The sequence below is a fragment of the Cervus canadensis genome, chromosome X (assembly GCF_019320065.1).
Source record: "Cervus canadensis isolate Bull #8, Minnesota chromosome X, ASM1932006v1, whole genome shotgun sequence".
NCBI classification, from domain to species: Eukaryota; Metazoa; Chordata; class Mammalia; order Artiodactyla; family Cervidae; genus Cervus; species Cervus canadensis.
Genome location: NC_057419.1, coordinates 8,505,198 through 8,526,528, shown reverse-complemented (window position 1 = coordinate 8,526,528; position 21,331 = coordinate 8,505,198). Strand labels below are relative to the sequence as shown.

Below are 21,331 nucleotides of genomic sequence, written 5' to 3'. Positions count from 1 at the left end.
ACAAAAACCCTGCATTTGCCTTCTGAGGGAAAACGTTTACATTTGTGAACTTTCATAGACATTAACGACGGAGAATCAGGTGAACTCCAAAAGGGCAGAAACACGGACTGCGGGGACAGCAGACGTGACTTCTCTTCCCAGAAGAAAGTGATCTCGCAGGATTTCGTGTGGTCTCGCGACGGTACTCGGGGGTATCGCGTGATCTTTCAGGATCTCGCGGGATGTCAAGAGTGACCGGCCAGTGTGTGTAGGCGGGAAGAGGCGTCCGCTTCTGCGATACGCGGGAGCCGGGGCTGTGGAGGCTTCTGGTTCTAGACTGGTGCCTCAGAGCAGGCTCCCTCTGTCTCCATAGCAGACCGCTGTCCTCGTGATGCCCGCACCTCCTTCCTGTTCCAGGTACCCCGGGCCAGCTGCAGGGAAGTGGGCTGAGGGCCAGGGGCTGTGTGGAGGCCAAAACGGGGCAGCGCTCTGTGGAAACCGGGCCTCAAGCTTAGAACTTCTCAGGAGCCTGGGGGCCGGGACCCCCAATTCCGCCACAGCCTCCCTCCCAGGCAGCCCGCCAGGTGTGGGAAGTTCATCGCCGGGGAGGGCGGCGCACCTGGTCGCCCTAGGAGCATTGTGGGTAGTTACCTTCTCCCTGCCCCTCCCTCTCTCCCACCCCCTAAACTTCCCATGTTTTGCATAGTTTCTGGTGCCTCCTAGGTTCTCAGTGATTGACAGCAGTCTCGTAAATTTTCCTTGACCCTGATCCCGGTGACAGTTTGTTGTGCAGGTTCTGGTCTGCAGAAGGTGTGGTCCATGCCAGGAGGAGCTCAGAGTGATGCGTTTGTGAGCATCACCTGAGGATTCTTGGAGAAAGCCCCAGTCCTAGCACTGCAGTTATTCACGGCATCTTTCTTATCCTGGGAGGTGAAAGGGAGTTTGTTTTTGTTGTTTAGTCGCTACATCCCCTCCAACTCTTTGTGACCCCGTAGACTGTAGCCTACCAGGCTCCTCTGTCTTTGGGTTGCCAGTTCTGCTCTGCACAGGGTGTGGTCCATGCTGGGAGGAGCTCAGAGTGATGGGTTTAGGAGCATCACCTGCGGGTTCCTGGAGAAAGACCCAATCCTAGCACTGCAGTTTTTCATAGAAACTTTCTTATCTTGGGAGGTGAAAGGAAGTTTTTGTTGTTTAGTCGCTTAGTCATATCTGACTCGTTGTGACCCCATGGGCTATAACCCACCAGGCTCCTCTGTCCATGGGATTCTCCAGGCAAGAATACCGGAGTGGGTTGTCATTCCCTTCTCCAGGGGATCTTTCCGATCCAGGGATCGAACCCGGGTATCCTGAATTGCAGGCAGATTCTTTGCTATCTGAGCAGCCAGGGAAGCCCAAAAGGGAGTTTAGTGTTCCCACAAGACAGACCCTGAGAATAATTTAGGCCACAGGCCGTGAAACTTCAAGCTTGGGTGGATCTTCCATTGGAGTTGAGTTGCGACTTTTATCCTCTTATTATCTTTAAGGTCGCTGTCATCACAGAGCAGTAAAGTTTCATTGGGTCATGTTTCATAGTAGAACCACTGGTATTACAAGTCCCGGGGAAATGTTCTTAGGAAGGCCAGTGGTGAAACATGATTTCTGCTCCGGGCGAGGATGACCGGCAGCACAGGTAGTAAATGTGATAGTAAAAATGCTTGAGGTAGAGGATAACTCATTAAATCTTGATATTTCTAGAGAGAAAGGGAGGGGAACATTTTAATTTCCTGTGGTTGTGTATAGTAACTGATGAACTTTAGGATTTAACTGGAAACGGGCTTCTTCATTCTTCTCTACCTGAGTTAGTAAAAAGTAAAGTGTTAATTGCTCAGTCGTATCCAACTCTTTGTGACCCCATAGACTGTACCCTGCCAGGCTCCTCCGTCCATGGAATTCTCCAGGCAAGAATACTGGAGTGGGTTGCCATTTCCTTTTCTAGGGGGTTTTCCCAGGAATCTACCTGAGTTAAGGAAACATGAAGTAAAAATTACATACATTCCCCAGAAGGCTATTAACTTCCATTTGCATGTATTTAAAACACTAAGATTTATAGCAAGAGATAGAGAAGCAAACTTACCAGTTACCAGCAGTCCTTTCTGAAACCTATAATAAAGATGAGGGAAAAAGAAAACTGCATCTAAAATTGGATGAGGGATGAACCCGAAGCCAAAAGACCAGGTTGTTAAATGAAGCTGGATGGTGGTGATATCTTGGCAAAGCTGTACCAGCAATAGCACATGTCTCCCATTTTCTGTGAGGCTGAGAAGTTACTGCCACCTGTGTTGTGCTTCCCTTGTGGCTCAGACAGTAAAGAATCTGCCTGCAGTGCAGGAGATGATTCAATCCCTGAGTCGGGAAGATCCCCTGGAGGAGGAAAAGGGAACCCACTCCAGTATTCTTGCCTGGAAAATCACATAGATTCTTGACCGAGCAGCCTTGTGGGCTGTAGTGTACAACAGTCTGTAGTGTTGCAATAGTCAGAAGAGACTGAGTGACTCAGCATACATGTTTAGAATAACATTACCATAGGATCCTTCTAGATGATCTAAGATTCTAGATGAGTCAGAATGGAAGAAGCAAGAGTATTCATGGAAGGTGTAATTCAGCCATTCCCTCCACTATATCTCCCCTTTTCCTTCATCCCTTAATTCCTGTCCTTTTCTTTAAAACAGTCCTTTATGAGGTTTATAGTCCTTTATGACACTTTAAAGGATGCAACTCCCAGCAGATAATCAAATACACATTTTTTTTTTTTTGCCACTCTCCACAGCCTGTGGAACTTCCCTGACCAGGGATTGAACCCAGGCCCCCTGTATTGATATCATGGAGTCTTACCCACTTCTTGAGTTAAGTTCCCCACCTGGGAAGACCATCAGATAAACATCTTGACCAAGATACATGGAAACCCAATCTGATTTCCCCTAAATTTCTCTATTATGTGACTTGGCCCAACTATTCACTCTGGTTGCCCACATTTAAACAATATTTTAATACCTATGGCTGATTCGTGTTGATGTTTGACAGAAAACAACAAAATTCTGTAAAGCAATTATCCTTCAATTAAAAAAAAAAATAAAAACGGGGAAAAATATTTTACCATCAGTTCTCAGCCATTTCTGATAGGTCTGCCATCCAAATAGAACCAGAATCAGACTTCTTCTCACCTCATCCATGGCTACCTCCTTTATCCAAATACCACCACATTCTCAGTTCAGTTCAGTCGCTCAGTTGTGTCTGACTCTTTGTGACCCCATGGACTGCAGCAAGCCAGGCTTCCCTGTCCATCACCAACTCCCGGAGTTTGGTCAAACTCATGTCCCTTGAGTCTGTGATGCCATCCAACCATCTTATCCTCTGTCATCCCCTTCTCTTCCCACCTTCAATCTTCCCAAGCATCATGAATAGCTTGGAATAGGAGTACGAATAACTACTCCCCCCCCCAATAATCTGAATATTTTATTTGAGATAAGTATTAGTTGACATAATTGAGTTCCAAAGTGGATCATTTCTCTCTTTTTTTTTTTTAAATTGTCTTATGTTATGGAAAGCTACTCTTAAGCAGACTGTTTGTTTTACTCATCCTGCTGCCCCCAAATTTTGGTGTCTACCTCTCAAGTACTTATACTCCCACCCAGATTAAACCCCAAACCTTCATTCTGTTTTATCAGTCTTTTATTTTTTTTCTTTTACAAGGCTGTGTCTTCAGTTAAATTGCTCAATTATGTCCGATTCTTTGTGACCCCATGGATTGCAGCACGCCAAGCTTCTCTGTTCATCACCAACTCCCGGAGCTTGCACAAACTCATGTCCATGGAGTCTGTGATGCCATCCAACCATCTCATCCTCTGTCATCCCCTTCTCCTCCTGCCTTCAATCTTTTCCAGCATCAGGGTCTTTTCCAATGAGTCAGCTCTTTGCACCAGGTGACCAAAGTATTGGAGTTTCAGCTTCAGCATCAGTCCTTCCAATGAATATTCAGGACTGATTTCCTTTAGGATGGACTGGTTTGAGCTCTTTGCAGTCCAAGGGACTTTCAAGAGTTTTCTCCAAGGCTGTGTGGGCTTTACTTAATCCATATGTTTCCCTCCTTTCCCGTCTAGGCAGCAAATTGGCCAGTGGGCCTGTGACCCCCAAACTTCTCATCTATGCGGGAGTCGTGACATCTGAGCATATATGACCCTGAAAGATCAGCTGGGGTAAGTAGGCCAAAGGCCACTGTGATAGACACTGTATGCAGATGACCCATGTATCTTGGTTGAAGGTGATTCGGTTCATGAGGAAATAAGATGAGGCAAATAGCGTTGAAGAAAGTTGGAGCCTAACGGGGTTTCCAAATTGGTTTTGCCGTGAAAGCCTAGTTGTAGACTGACGACTGTGATGTTGGAGATTGGTTAACATGGATGATGTCAGGGGGAGAGAGAAATGAAGAGGATGTAAGGCTGTGTATAGGTTGATCGTGATCCGCTTTAAAGGTCACCAACCAGGGTCATACCTTCCAGTTGTTCCTGACCCAGAGTTGTGCCCCTTGAATCTCCTATTTCCATTCTTCAGGTATATCTTTTAATTTCATGAAGAGCCACTGCGTGTGTTGGCTCTGAGCTGTCACTCTCGTTCTTGGTGAAGTGTATTTCAGGATATGTGTCTGAGGGCCTGGTCTCTGTCTGCACTGGGGACAGGTGTAGATGAATTGCGAAGTGTGTTTGTTGTGTTTTTCCAGTAGGATTAAGTGACTGTTGAAGGTCAGAGGTAACAAGGAATCTAGTTTGTTTTCTGCAGTTGCGTTTCTTTGTTTGCCTTGAGGATTCTGGTATCTCCTGGTGTTTCAGAATATAAGGTGGAGACGCTGTTACTGTCATATTTTGGTGACCCCACAAGGGTCACAAGTGCTTGTGTCTGTGTGTGCTTTCGCACAATGCACCAGTATGAGTTTCTGTAACCCTGAAAGCTTCAGGGCCTGCGATTCATCTGCAAGCCTTTGTTTTCACGGTTGCATATGGTCTTGATAATTATCAATGTCTGTAAAATGGAATGATACTGCCTTGCAATCAATTCAGAAGACTCCTGGCCCTAAAAAAGCGTTAACCCTGCGTCGTGGGTGGGCACTTAGAACAGAGAGAGAACCAGACCTAACATTCAGTGAATGATCTGTTTCTTGTTGTTTTGTTTTCAGTCCAACACTGCGGAGTTATTTTAATTTTTATTCAGTTATCTCAATTTAAGTATAGTTTCTGTGCAGTGTTATGGAAGGCACAGGTGTACAATATGGTGAACCACAGTTTTTAAAGGTTATACTCCGTTTATAGTTATTATAAAATACTGGCAATGTTTTGTGTGTTGTGCAGTGTATCCTTCCATGTAGCTTATTTTATACCTGACAGTTTGCACCTTTTAGTCCCTTCCCCACTTCCCTCCAAGCCACAGGCAACCACTGTGTGCTTTCTGTACCTAGTGAGTGTTTCTGTCTTGTTACATTCACACGTTTGTTGTATATATTTTAGATTTCACGTAAAAGTGATGTGATTCACTATTTGTCTTTCTCTGACTTATTTCATCATGCACAATACCCTCTAAGTCCATCCATGTTGCTGCAGATGGCAAAATTTCATTTGTTATGGCTGAGTATTATTCTGCTGTATATATGTACACCATCTTCTTTATCCATTCGTCTGTTAATGGACATTTGGGTTGTTTTAATGACTTGGCTCTTGTAAACAATGCTGGTGTGAACATTAGGGTGTGTATGTCTATTTGAATTAGTGTTTTTGGTTTCTTTGCATATATACTCAACAGTGCAATTATCGTTGACAAGGACAATGAGCACTCTGAACAATTAAATAATGGTAAATAAGGATCATGCCAGGACTTCTGAAATCAGGACAAAGAAAGGAGAAACATGTATCTTTAGAAGTTGCATAAATAATTTTTAAACATAGGGATCTAACAGTCAATTAAGTCTATACTTAATAATCCCCCAAATCTCTAGTTAATTAAGTCCCTTATAAAAACTCAAGAAAGTCAATGCCATTATTATAATGGTCAAGAGAAAGACATGAAAACTTCAGAAAGTAATCATAGTGGGACTTTTATTGTTGCTGAGTTAATTTTTTGTTTCTTTAATTGATTAACCTTTCTAATAGATACCAGTGCATCTGCTTCCAACATATCCTGCTGTTTTATCAAAATGAATTCCCTTAACTTTCTTTGGAGTTGACAAAAAGTTTCCCACTTTACTACTTTGAAATATTTTTTTAAATAGAATTCTTTTGAATTTGAAAATTCAATAGAAAATTCAATTTTAGTTGAAAATGCAATTCTATTTGAATTCTTTGGAAAAGAATGCTGTATTTTGAATAATTGTGAAGATAAAGAATTAGAGGATGGGTTTTATTCAGATTCAATTGAGCACCTATTTGAGTGGCTTATAGGGGTTAATTAGGGATTATTATATATTTAAGCAAGACAAATTCAGATTTCTAGAAAAGATATTTTATTTCTTATACTTTAAGTGTCTTAGCTCTGTAACAGCTGTGCATGTATAGGTTTGCACAGTGTCTTTCTTTCTTTCTTGTTTTCTGAGTGAACCTGTAAATCACAAAGAACAATGATTCAAATGTGAGTTTACTTAATGGCCTTGGTTAGTAGTTTATAAGAAAATAGTGAAATTTTTGCTCCAATAGTTTGCTCTTATTTAAGAAAAATACTTACTGTGAGTTATTACAGAAGTAAAAACTCATGTAATATATTTACCTAGATACTTGTGATAAAAATTATGTATATGTAATAATTCTGTTTTATAAGTTGTTGCTGGCCATATCTTGGTCTTACCATGATCTCATTTAAACAAGTCTTTATTTTTTTCTGAAAGCCTAAATAACTTGAGTTACACACGTGTTGGTTCATCTTGATAATGCACTAATATCACAGTCAGTACCTGTTACAATTGTAAAATAAATGTTTACTGAAACTAATTATAGGCCGTAGCTATATGGTAACGAATTTATTTGTTTTATCTCCAAAGAAGAATAGCAATGTAGAAAAATCAGCAAAATTATGTGAAAAGGGTTTACAGTGAGACTTTCCAATTAATAGAAGTTAATTTCTTCATCCTTCCTAAGAATAAAGAGTTGCTGTTTTATTTTTCATTTGAACAAATTGAGTACAATTTTAAATCTATAAAAAAAGTAACTCCTAAGTGAACTTAAAAGAGACTTGAACTGATAATTTAACAAAGCAAATAAATGAAAATACTGGCTTGGAAATGAAGATACTGGGTTCCAAAAAGTTCATTGGACTTTTAAGATGTTACAAAAAAAACTCTAACAGACTTTTTGGCCAACCCAATAGAAAAGAAAAAGAGACAAAGAGCTTAAGAATATAATATAGTAATTATCTAAAGGGAAGGAGGGACAGAAGATGGCAAAGAGGTTAGTAGACACAACTCAAAAGAAGAAAAAAACTTTTAAAGCAAACCTTTTAAAGCAAAAAAAATGAAAAAAAAAAGAGTGGCAAAACCAATCTGACATATCGCTTATAAAAATAAATATTCATGAAGTAGAAATACTTACTAGGAGAGACATTATCAGGTCAGCTCGTTGCTGTGTCTGCAAGACACAAGTGTGTTAAATGTTCCAGATAATAGATCTAAGGAGAGAGTTGTGTATCTGGTGTGTATCTTGTGAGATTTCTAGAAAAGAAAGTTGTTGATTTTTAGATGATATCTGAGAGAGTTAAATTGAACTGCCCAGTGAGAGTGGGTTTGAAAAAACCTGTTCTAGGATGAAAATTTTCAAATCTGGCAAAGGACAAGTATACTACAGTGGGATCTAAGAAGGATCATCTAGAAATGTCAGGTAAAATCCAAAATAGTGTGATGTTATAAAAGCCAGAGTTAGGCTCATGGGAGTACATGGTCATATTTTAAGGAGTTATTAGATCATCTGAAAGATGACCTTTTCTCAGAACCAAGGCAGGCTGTGTCAGTCCTGAGGACCTCTCTGTCAAGTTCTTATAAACCATCTACAGAGGAGTTCTGCCTCATTTTCTCATTTAGCCACTAAGTCGTGTTTGACTCTTCTGCCTTGTATGGGTGACCTATACTCTAAGATTTTCATGACATGACTCTTGGGTTTTGTTTTTGTTTTTCTGTATGTTTTTGAGGAATGACTGGGCTCAGGAAACAGTTTCAGCAGTACCTACCAACACATGTGACATTTGCTCTTTTCCAAATTTGCTCTTTTCCAAACTGATTCAGTTCTTATGAATGAGCTTACTGGGTCTTTCCCTCAGAATGTGCCATGTCCCAGATTTCTTTCTTCTTGGCATGCTCTGTAAATAACAGCTCCGGTTTGAAACTTTGCATGGAACAAGTTTAGATGCCAAGCTGTCCTGCTCCATAAAGGTGACTAAGCTTTGATGTGCTCGCAAATATTTAACTCGTTCGTGAGGGATATAAAACAAAGACAAGCATACTGCAAACTTGGAGGTTGCTGTTGTTCAGTTGCTAAGTCATGTCTGACTCTTTGTGACCCCATGGACTGCAGCACACCAGGCTCCTCTGTCCTTCACTGTTTCACGGAGTGTGCGCAAACTTGTGTCCATTGAGTCGGTGATGCTGTCTAACCATCTCATCCTCTTCTGTCCCCTTTTCCTTTTGCCTTCAGTCTTTCCCAGAATCAAGGTCTTTTCCTCTTGCCTGGAGGACCCTATGGACAGTATGAAAAGGCAAAAAGATTGCAAATTTCTTCAGTGCTGTTTATGTGTAAACCCGAAGGTGCATGACAGACAACGTGTAAATTAAAAAGCATTCTCTAAATTTATGTTGTGACTTGCTTTTTTATGACAGTGTTAAGTGCCACTCTGGAGTCCCAGAACTGAAATGAATTCTTCAGTGCTCACACATTTAAAAATAGAGCTCTTGGGACTTCCCTGGTGATCCAGTGATTGAGACTCTGCATTTCCAATGCAGGAGGGCACAGGTTCAATCCCTGGTCAGGGAACAAGGATCTCATATACTGCACAGTGCAGGCAAAAAAAAAAAAAAATGCAGCTCTCAGCCAGTTAGGCCAATTATGTGTTTTCAAAATAACACATTTCAGAAGAATTCATACAATTCATGTGTAAAAAATAACAGTGCACCTTCCCCATCGTGGTATATAGGGCTTTACTCTTGTTGAATTATTGGAAAAGATGTGTGTACAAGTCAGTGAGACAAGTTCGGTGACGTAAAATCAGCATTGCTGACATCTGTAGAGAGAACAAAGCGAGGGGGAGTTGGGGGCATCCCTTGAATATCTATGAAGCTCTAAAGAAAAAGATGTGATTACTCTGACAAACAAGTGGAAACGTTCAATGTAGATCAGACTTGGCATCCCAAAATTCTACTCCGTTTTTTATATCGAAATAAATTCCTTAAGGACATTAACTCGTATTTGTTGGGAAATTGACTTGCATCATCCAATCAAACTTCAGTTCTTAAGACCTAATATGGGTTGAATCTGTTTTTCAAAGGATGAATTAACTAGAAAATTGGAAAGCTTTTAAGAATTATTTAATCTCTGGCAATACAGTAGCCCTCACGTTAAATGAAACTCGTAATTCCGAAAATGCCAGTAACACACATTTTCTGAATGAAAATGGATCGCTTCTAAGTTACCATCATTGTTTTGTTTGGTTGTGTGGAGACTTGAATCTAGGGAGAAATGGCCCCAGATGTATAGATGTGACAGGCTTGTGATACTAATGTTGTTCATTATTTACACAAGAGTATTATTTACTGTCTAGAAACTGAGAGGTCATTGGTCTGGACAAGTGGTTATCATGGGTAAGAGATGAAGGATCTCAGAATACTGTGGGTCCTTTTCATTGTTGTTACTGGATCCCAGGGTCCATAGGAAGTTCTGCCAGTGGCCAAGCAACTCTGTAAAGTTGCATCAATTAAAACTGCAATTTTCAGAATATGTCATTTAAAAAAAATTTTTATTTGGTTTTTCCATATCTTAGTTGCAGCATATGGGATCTTTAGATACGATATGCAGGATCTAGTTCTCTTGTGTGCACACACATGCTCAGTCATGTCAGACTCTTTGCAAGCCCATGGGCTGTAGCCCGCCAGGCTCCTCTGTCCATGGGATTTTCCAGGCAAGAATACTGGAGTGGGTTGCCATTTCCTCCTCCAGGGGATCTTCCCCACCCAGGAATCGAACCTGGGTCTCATGTATTGACAGAGCAGGCTCTTTACCACTAGTGCCACCTGAGAAGCCCCTCTAGTTCCCTTACCAGGGGTCAAAGCTGGGAGCCTTGCATTGGGAGCTCAGTGTCTTAGCCAGTGAAGTCTCAAGTATGTCATTCGTTTTTTTTTTTTTTAATTAATTAATTTATTTTAATTGGAGGCTAATTACTTTACAATATTGTATTGGTTTTTGCCATAGATTGACATGAATCAGCCATGGGTGTATATGTGTCCCCCATCCTGAACCCCCTTCCCACCTCCCTTCCCATTCCATCCCTCTGGGTTGTCCCAGTGCACCAGCCCTGAGCACCCCGTCTCATGCATTGAACCTGGACTGGTAGTCTGTTTCACACATGGCCATATACATGTTTCAGTGCTATTCTCTCAAACCATCCCACCCTCGCCTTCTCCCACAGAGTCCATCAGTCTCTTCTTTACATCTGTGTCTCTTTGGCTGTCTCATATATAGGGTCATCATTACCATCTCTCTAAATTCCATATATATGTGTTAGTATACTGTATTGGTGTTTTTCTTTCTGACTGATGTCACTCTGTATAATAGGCTCCAGTTTCATCCACCTCATTAGAACTGACTCAAATGTATTCTTTTTAATGGCTGAGTAATATTCCCTTGTGTCTATGTACCAGAGCTTTCTTACCCATTCATCTGCCGATGGGCATCTAGGTTGCTTCCATGTTCTGGCTATTGTAAACTGTGCTGCGATGAACATTGGGGTACACGTGTCTCTTTCAGTTCTGGTTTCTGGAGTCTGTCATTCTTGACCCACTCAGAAAAATAGGCGGTACACCAGCTAGCTGAAGAGGAGAGTTAAATATTGGAAGCTGTTTGCCAAAGCGCTGAGAGAGTGGGGAGCCTTTCAAGTCATGAGCCCCACCCCCACCCCGCAGGGAGTCTAGGTGCTGAACCCAAGTGACAGGATTGGGACCATGGAGACAGCTTCCTGCAGAGCAGAAGCAAAGGAGTTACCCAGGGTCCCACCTCCTTTGCCCGTCCCATGGCCTGCCCCGGCCTCCTCTTGCTGAGTTGAATTAAAGATGCCAACTGGCATCATCAACTAGAGATGCCAGGTAAAGATGCAGGAGCCTGGTGCCTGCAGGCAGAGCAAGCTGAGTGTGAGGCCGGGTCTCAGAGCACAGAGGCAAGTGACAGGAAACGCACACACGCACATGTTGATCACACATTGTGAATATCATCCAGCCTTAAAAAAAAGGAAGGAAATCCCGCCATGTCTGACAAGATGAATGCCCCCACAGGACACTGTGCCTCAGAAACACACATGCTGTACAATCTCGCTTACATGTGGACCCTGCACAGGGTCACCCACAGAAGTAGAGAGCCCGGTAGGGTTGGCCGGTGTCTGAGGGCTGCAGGGCTGGGTCACCCGCAGAAGTAGAGAGCCCGGTAGGGTTGGCCGGTGTCTGAGGGCTGCAGGACTGGGTCACCCGCAGAAGCACAGAGCCGGTAGGGTTGGCCGGTGTCTGAGGGCTGCAGGACTGGGTCACCCGCAGAAGCAGAGAGCCGGTAGGGTTGGCCGGTGTCTCAGGGCTGCAGGACTGGGTCACCCACAGAAGCAGAGAGCCGGTAGGGTTGGCCGGTGTCTGAGGCTGCAGGACTGAGGAGTGGTTATAACAAAGTTTTAGTTACGCTGCATGAATACATCCTAGAGGTTGTGTGTACTGTACACACCTCTAATGAACAAGACCATGTCCTTTGCTGCAAACATCTGTCACAAAGGTAGATCTCATGGGGAGTGTTCTCACCACGAGGCTAAACCACAGGGACACAAGGAAACTTTGCAATTTGTTAGAAATGTCTGTTCAGTTCAGTTCACTCGCTCAGTCATGTCCAACTCTTTGCGACCCCATGGACTTCAGCACGCCAGGCCTCCCTGTCCATCACCAGCTCACAGAATTTACTCAAACTCATGTCCACTGAGTCACTGATGCCATCCAACCCTCTCATCCTCTGTCGTCCCCTTCTCCTGCCTTCTGTCTTTCCCAGCATCAGGGTCTTTTCCAGTGAGTCAGTTCTTTGCATCAGGTGGCCAGAGTATTGGAGTTTCAGCTTCAGCATCAGTCCTTCCAATGAATATTCAGGACTGATTTCCTTTAGGATTGAATGGTTTCATCTCATTACAGTCCAAGGGACTCTCAAGAGTCTTCTCCAACAGCACAGTTCAAAAGCATCAATTCTTTGGTGCTCAGCATTCTTTATGGTCCAACTCTCACATTCATACATGACCACTGGAAAAACCACAGCCTTGACTAGACGGACCTTTGTTGGCAAAGTAATGTCTCTGCTTTTTAATATGCTGTCTAGGTTGGTCATAGCCTTTCTTCCAAGGAACAAGTGTCTTTTAATTTCATGGCTACAAGCCACCATCTGCAGTGATTTTGGAGCCCAAGAAAATAAAGTCTGTCACTGTTTCCCCATCTATTTGCCATGAAGTGATGGGACCAGATGCCATGATCTTAGTTTTCTGAACATTGAGTTTTAAGCCAACTTTTTCACTCTCCTCTTTCACCTTCATCAAGAGGCTTTTTAGTTCTTTGCTTTCTGCCATAAGGGTGGTGTCATCTGCATATCTGAGGTTATTGATATTTCTCCCGGCAATCTTGATTCCAGCTTGTGCTTCATCCAGCCAAGCGTTTCTCATGATGTACTCTGCATGTCAGTACATATTCTTCACTACTGGAACCTTTAATGACACCCAGCACACAGGCGGGTGAGTTCTGCTCCGGTCCATCTTCAGAAGGTAGTTTTCCACGCTTGGCCTCTTGTTCTTGTATAGAAGCATCAGGATCCACCTCAGCCTGTAAAGGAAGAAGCTTGTAGATCTGGACATTTTTAGTAATGCTAGGACATGCACACGGTATTTGCAAAGGAACCAGTGTTTGCCTTTCTGAGGCCAGTTTCTCTCTGAGCTTCACAAGGAAAGCGGTCAAGAATTTGGTTTGCACCGATGTGGAACTTAGAAAGAGATGAATGATGGAGGGTCTTCTTAGGTACATACCTGTTGTGTATTTCTTGGCATATTTAATTTTTTCGGTATCGTGCAGTCCAGTATCTTATTTCTCTCCATAAAGTATTTGATCTCATTTGTTAGCTGCTTTATGCATAAGTGTATATTATGTATTCATGTATACACATATGCACATCCATGTATACTCACATATATACATTGTATGTGAAGTGTCACATATAGCTAGGTCTATGTGTGCTTACTCCCTCAGTAATCTCCGACTCCTTGTAACCCCATGGCCTGTAGCCCACCACGTTTCTGTGTCCACGGGGATTCTCCAGGCAAGAATACTGGAGTGGGCTGTCATGCCCTCCTCCAGGGGTTAGGTGTATATTTGATGCTAAATTATAGTTTTTTAAAAATTAATGCAAACTTTCTTTTTAAACTTGAGACATTGTGTATAAATTTTTGTTGCTAGTGGAGAAACCCTTTATTTTGTAAGGTTCATTGCTTCCAACTGAATAAAAATTGTGTTGGTAGGCAAATAAATATTTGCTTCCAACAGTAAAACTCCTGGCAAATTGATGAGAACCCAAGGGGCAGGGAAGTTGGCCAGAGGAGTCTAAAAAAGCACTTTGCCCTGATGTGGACAATGAATACAAATGAAATGCTTAGTCACAGTGTTGCCAGGAAATTAATAGTTGGATCCTAGTCATTTAAGTGGAAAAGTAAAAGTGATTGGAGATAGAATTGAGTTCTCTGAAAAAGCACTTTAAGGTTGTGCTTGGAAGCCATTCAGAAATCTTTTGCTTTTCCCAGTAAATTTGTATTACATTGTAACTTAATCTTTGGCTCGGCTACATGTGTTTGAATAATATGCCACCAAAAGCTGAGATAACTTTTTACTCTCACTTAATTCAGTAATTTAGATGAACAGAATTAAAATTATATTGTTCTGAGGATTGTTTTTGTTAGTGTCCTAAAGATCACTTAAATGACAATTATCCCTCATCTTGAGTACAAAAACGACAAAAGGAAACTATGATGTTACAGTGTAGTGAAAAAAGAGTCAATCTTTGGTTGAGAATGAAAATAAACCTATAAGCACTTTAATTTCATGGATATTACTTCTGTAAGGGCAAATACTCCTGTAAAGCATTTGGGATCCACCTTCTGAGTACCTAATTTGGACAACCACTTAGTCCTTTATTTCATGTTAAAATATATACATACATACATACATACATACACACATACACACACACACACACACACACACACATATGTATGGGCTTCCCTAGTGCCTCAGTGGTAAGAAATTTGTCTGCCAAACAGGGGACACAGATTTGATCCCTGAGTTTGGAAGATCCCCTGGAGGAGGAAATAGCAACCCACTCCAATATTCTTGCCTGAGAAATCCCATGGACTGAGGAGCCTGCAATCCATGGGGTTGCAGAGAGTTGGACATGACTTAGCAACTAAACAGCAACAAATACATATATATGAAATGGGTTGTTTGCCTTCATTCTGTTTGTGTAGCATTTGGCTGAGAATATATGTTTCTAAGGAAGAAGGGTGTTTTTTTTGGATTTGTTTTGTTCTGTCTTAAATCCTCTGTAGGAGTTTTCTCTTTAATTCAATAGTTAGGTACCTAATTCTTGGCTTGGAAATATTTTCCTTAAAAAAAGGCAATTGCATACACATTTTAAAATAATTTCATGCTATTATATTAATACCCCATGCTGACCTCCTTTGTTTCTTCAACTGACTTTAAAACATGTGAACAGTTGTAGCATTTTGGCTAATTTGCACTGGGACTTTCTCATGAGAGCTATGTTTTACTTTCCCTCCTTCTTAAGTGATGAGTTAGAAGATAGATTACCAGATGTTTTCCAATAAAAGTAGCACTGACAAATTATTGCCATAAGTTACTTTAAGAATATAGGCTTTCAATAATAAACAAGAAACTTTGTTTACCATAATGCTTTCACTTAGTAGTTATTACACACTGCTTAACTTAATGTCATTTTCCAGCTTATTACTTGTGTTTCTAAGTTTTAAGAGTACGTTCTCCTATTTCATATGACTTCTTCAACACTAGTGCATCTGAGGAGCGTTTTCTTCCAGAAACCAGTAAGATAAGAGAATCCTTAGATTTGTAAAAATCTATCCGTTCCAAAGCAAGAAGGGGGATAGAAGAAACACTGTCATTGATAAATATTGTTCCCTCATGGTCTGTCAGTGTTTCCTTCAGAATCTCACCCAGACTCTTTCTGAGTTCCTAACTGTTCCTGACTGGCAGAGTGCTTAGAGCTACCTCATGTCTTGGCAATTAATTATTGTTTCATCTATAAGCTTGAGATTTCCGCCTTTTGCCGTGATGTATGACCTTTCCACAGAGAGGCGGTTCTTACTACTGTTGATTTAATTACACAGATGAACTTTAACTGCTGAAGGGTATTGCTCCAGCGGTGCAAGGCAAACACAGTTTGCCTCTCCTCTCCTTTATTATAAAAGATCTTGTGCATGTGAGCTAAGTCGCTTCGGTCATGTCCGACTCTGCAACCCCATGAACTGTAGCCCACCAGGCTCCTGTGTCCATGGGAATCTCCAGGCAAGAAGACTGGGGTGGGTTGCCGTGCCCTCCTCCAGGGAATCTTCTCCACCCAGGGACTGAACCTGTGTCTCTTATGTCTCCTGCATTGTCAGGCAGGGTCTTTACCACTAGCACTATCCGAGAAGCCCATAAAAGATCATCAGTCAGTTTAGTTCAGTCTCTCAGTCATGTCTGACTCTTAGCGACCCCATGAACCTCAGCACGCCAGGCCCCCCTGTCCATCACCAACTCCCAGAGTTTACTCAAACTCATGTCCATCGAGTCGGTGATGCCATCCAGCCATTTCATCCTCTGTCGTCACCTTCTCCTCCTGCCCCCAGTCCCTCCCAGCATCAGGGTCTTTTCAAATGAGTCAGTTCTTTGCATCAGGTGGCCAAAGTATTTGGAGCTTCAGCTTCAGCATCCATCTTTCCAGTGAATATTCAGGACTGATTTCCTTTAGAATGGACTGGTTGGATCTCCTTGCAGTCCAAGGGACTCTCAGGAGTCTTCTCCAACACCACAGTTCAAAAGCATCAATTTGTCAGCACTCAGCTTTCTTCACAGTCCAACTCTCACATCCATACATGACCACTGGAAAAACTATAGCCTTGACCAGATGGACCTTTGTTAGCAAAGTCATGTCTCTGTTTTTTAACATACTATCTAAATTGGTCATAACTTTCCTTCCAAGGAGTAAGCGTCTTTTAATTTCATGGCTGCAGTCACCATCTGCAGTGATTTTGGAGCCCCCCCAAAAAATGAAGTTTTTTTTTTTAAAAAAAAGATAAAAGATCATACTGAACATCAAACCTGGCAGAATCCACTTGAGTTCCTATTGGTTTTCCTGATATGAGACTAGAACTTTCTCCTTTTTCATTCTTCCTACTGTTGTTAACTGTTGCGATTTTATGTAGAATGGTGTACTCATTAGTTTAAACTCACTACTTTAGGTTTTGTTGAATATTTAAACCTATTTTAAAAGGTGAAAACCATGACAAGCAGTGAACTTTCATCTGTGTAATATGAAATGAAAAATTTACTTCAGTGCCTTAGTCCTTTTGATTAACATTTGCTATTTCTCTTGGAGCCAATTAAATGCTTTTTGTGTCCCTTAAAGTATTTTTCTGTCGAAGAGAAAATGTGTGTAGAAAAAAGAGGGCAGACAGTGGCTATCCTGAAAAATGGGTCAGAAACAGCCAATCTTTAGGGTCTGAGCCACCAGAGACGCCCCAGAAATAGCCAGTTTTCAGTTAATCAGTCCTTTAAATGCTGTCTATCACACTGGTGATACTTGGAGATTTTGAATTCGGTTGAGTGACTGTGACGTTGGAACAAGTGTATTTAAAATGTGTATGTGTTCAAGTTGGAGCCGCCTAAACCTGTGTTCTGTCATGAGCCTCATAGCCCTCACTCACCTGTCATAGTGACAGAAAAGGCCACAGAGTTGACAGCACTGCAGTATTATTTTGACTGCCCCCTTCAGGGAACAACCAACGCTTCCTACCCCGAGCCTGCCAACCTCCCTCTTTAGAACATGTAACTTCAACAGGATGAAACACTGCATGCAGTGTAAAAAGAAGGGGATTGGGAAACATCGTGCATCCCATATAGGTGCAGCTGGCTCTTGTTGTGATTTTGGAAATCCGTTCCATCCTTCCCAGGTGGCTTCCCAGGTGGCTCAGATGGTAAGGTGTCTGCCAGCAATGTGGGAGACCTGTGTTCAATCCCTGGGTTGGGAAGATCCCCAGGAGAAGGAAATGGCAACCCACTCCAGGACTCTTGCCTGGAGAATCCCATGGAGGGAGGAGCCTGGCGGGCTACAGTCCATGGGGTCGCAAAGAGTCGGACACAACTGAGCTACTTCACTTTTCCTTCCATCCTACATCCTCATTATATGGAAGTTAAGATAAGAGCTTGATTGCGTGGTTCCGGGAGTTTGTCTTTTTAAGATCTGCTGAGCACAGCCATGGTGCTTCTTCACGGCTGTAGTTCATTTGGGGATTATATGTGTGGGTGGGGGTGTGTGAGAGAGAGAGAGGGAAGTGGGGAAGAGATGATAGACCAGTATTAATAGTCCATTGATTTTATTGCCAAAGTCATGTATGTTTGTGTTCAACACAGCTTGACCATTGTGTGTTCGCGTTACCACTTTAGAGACATCTTGGCACCCCACTCCAGTACTCTTGCCTGGAAAATCCCGTGGACGGATGGACCTGGTAGGCTACAGTCTGTGGGGTCACAAAGAGTTGGACATGACTGAGCGACTTCACTTTCACTCTGTGCATGTAAGCTCCGAACTGAACGGCACCTTTCAAAGTACTGTTCTGTAAGATTAAAAACGTTTATTTTTTGTGTTTATTTTTTATGTGTTTGTGTGAACATCTTATAAACCTGTGACAGTACAGGACTGTGTAGCCAGTTGTGTTAATTGGATACCTAGGCTAACTCTGTTGGACTTACAAACACACTGAAGTTAGGAATGTGCTCTCAGAATGGAACTTGTTCACATTTAGGTGGCTTTACTGTTTTCGGACAAAGCTTTCTAGTACAAAGCTGAAGTGTATAACATATATTCTTGCCTCTCCATGTTTGGACTACTGGATAACCTTATAAATCAGGATAAGATTGTAATTATAAATCTTGGGGGAGTGGATACCCCAAATTGGCATCAATTCAGTTCAGTCACTCAGTTGTGTCTAACTCTTTCCGACCCCATGGAGTGCAGGCCTCCCTGTCCATTACCAGCTCCCGGAGTTTACTCATGCTCATGTCCATCAAGTCGGTGATGCCATCCAACTATCTCATCCTCTGTTCCCTTCTCCTCCCGCCTTCAATCTTTCCCAGCATCAAGATCTTTTCAAATGAGTCATATCCAAACTGGCTCTAAAATACATGGATATATGTAGGGACAAAGGAAAGGTTCTCAAGAAGATGGATCAGAGGCGCAGAGGTAGACAGTCATTAAGTTCAAGATTCAGGATAAGGCTCCTGCTGTTTGTTTCCTTCCTTAGCCATTAAGACGTTTTACCAAAAAAAAAAAAAATCAGATACTTAAGATAAAGACCCTTGGAGGAGCTCTTGTAGTGAAGCGGAATAGTTTCACAACATAATTGCATCCTCTGGACTCAATTTAGTCATCTAATATGTGACTTATTTCTTTCTCTAAAGTCATTCTTAGATTATGTTTAACCTGTAGTCTGTTGCTTGGAAATAACTGAGTGTCCTTCTCCTGAAATAACCAAATAGAGAGATGTTCCCAGGGAGAATTCCCTTGAGTCAGGTGCCCTGTTTATAAATCAGACCCAGCCGTATAGAAAAAAGATACATTGGCCTTCTGTCCAGAAACGTGAGGTGGGTTTAACATGGGAAAATCAATTTGTGATTGTCTCTGTAATTCTGTTACAAGCATAAAGATGGGCAACCATATAGTCAACTGAGCAGATGCAGAAAACAGTGGGGGAAAAAATAACTGAATGAAACTCACTGGGACACTGGGTCTGCAGATTGCCATGGGATATCACTCACTGAAAAAAAAAGATAGAAAAATCAGATACTGATGAGTGAATCATAACGGACGGCTCTCACAGACATTAGGTTGACTGAAAGAAATCAGATGCAAATTAGTGCATATGTGTATGTTGAATTTAGGATTGTGTGAAGTTCAATAGCAAGCAGGGAAAGCAAACTGTGACATGGTCTTCAATCCTGGAAGGAGCTTGTTAGAAGTTTTTCTAGTGATGAGAATATACTCCATCTTGGCTGATTCCTGGGATTAAGCAAAACATCAAAGCACCTGTTTCATGTCTGGGCATTTCATGGTGTGCAATTTTTGTCTCAATAAATTTTGAACAAGCAGAAGCAGCTCACAATTATGGGCACAGCATGTATTAGTGGAAAAAAAAAAGGAAGGAAAACCAGTAGCCATTCCCTGAAGTAGCAGTCCTCAAGCACAGATATTTTTCCTTCCTTTTTTTTTTTTAATATGTATTTGGCTACATAGAGTCTTAGTTGCAGCACATGGACTCTTTAGTTCTGGCGTGCAAACTCTTAGCTGCAGCCTGTGGGATCTAGCTTCCTGACCAGGGATTGAACCTGGTCCCCCTGCACTGGGGGCTCAGAGCCTTAGCCACGGACCATCTGGGACATCCCCAAGCAAAGATCTTTGACATCCCATCTTTGGGTCAGTAAAATCCACATCCATTTCTTTCAGTCATAATGTACGTGTTCAGTGTAAAAATGACATTTTTAAACCATTTGCCTAGGAAAGCAGTGATTCTTGGAGATGCGATCTGGTTTTCCCTGTCCTTCACACAGTTTTATAATCTACAGATTCTCAGAGTATGAAGTTGCATGTATCTAAAAATGTGGTTCAAGGCTGAAGCACAGAGGGATTTCCCTGCTGGCCCAGTGGCTAAAACTCTGAGCTCCCAATGCCAGGGGCCCAGGTTCAAACCCTGGTCAGGGAAGTAGATCCCACATGCCACAACTAAGAGTTTGCAAGAAGCAGTTAAAAAAAAAAAAAGAAAAGGATCCCGCATGCTACAGCTATGACCGGGTGCAGCCAAATAAATAAATAGATAAATCAATATTTTAAAAAAAAATGGAAGAAAAGAGAGGAAGAAAGCTCGATGCTTTTGATCTGCCTTGACAGTCTGCTTCTTCTGGGGTCACTGTCACCTGATAAAGGAAAAGAGCTAGACTCTTTGATCTCTCATTTAGAAGCTACTTCTCTCTCTGCCAGTAAACTTTTATCAGCTCCCACGCTTCATCAGTGGCCAGTGGGAGCCATTTAATTAGTTGGCCCTGCCGGATACAGATCCTTTTACAAATGAATCCCGGTGGCACTGAAAGCTCTGTGCAGTGAACTAAGTTGTCAGACACACATGTCTCATACCTCACGAAAGGCCCAGTGGGAGTCAAGACGCCATACTGCTTCATGGTGACCATTCCCAGTTGATAAGGGCTTCCCAGGTGGCTCAGTGGTGAAGAACCCACCTGCCAATGCAGGGGACTCAGGTCCGGTCCCTGGGTCGGGAAGATCCCCTGGAGGAGGAAATGGCACCCACTCCAGTATTCCCGCCCGGGAAATCCCATGGACAAGATGAACATGGCGGCTATGGGAAATCCCATGGACAAGATGAACATGGCGGCTATGGGAAATCCCATGGACAAGATGAACATGGCGGCTATGGGAAATCCCATGGACAAGATGAACATGGCGGCAATGGGAAATCCCATGGACAACATGAACATGGCGGCTATGGGAAATCCCATGGACAAGATGAACATGGAGGCTATGGGGAATCCCATGGACAAGATGAACATGGCGGCTATGGGAAATCCCATGGACAAGATGAACATGGCGGCTATGGTCCATGGGGTCGAAAAGGGTCAGACATCCCCTGGAGGAGGAAATGGCACCCACTTCAGTATTCCCACCCAGGAAATCCCATGGACAACATGAACTTGGCGGCTATGGGAAATCCCATGGACAAGATGAACATG

At 42.4% G+C, this 21,331-nt stretch overlaps 1 long non-coding RNA gene across 1 annotated transcript; it reads left to right on the top strand.

Annotated features, from left to right (window-relative positions):
• The first annotated feature begins 258 nt into the window (after positions 1–258).
• LOC122434857 lies at positions 259–18,040 on the top strand. The gene is made up of 3 exons (XR_006267479.1): positions 259–396; positions 4,116–4,211; positions 17,981–18,040. It is a non-coding gene; the product is annotated as an uncharacterized LOC122434857 (long non-coding RNA).
• The last annotated feature ends 3,291 nt before the right edge of the window (positions 18,041–21,331 follow it).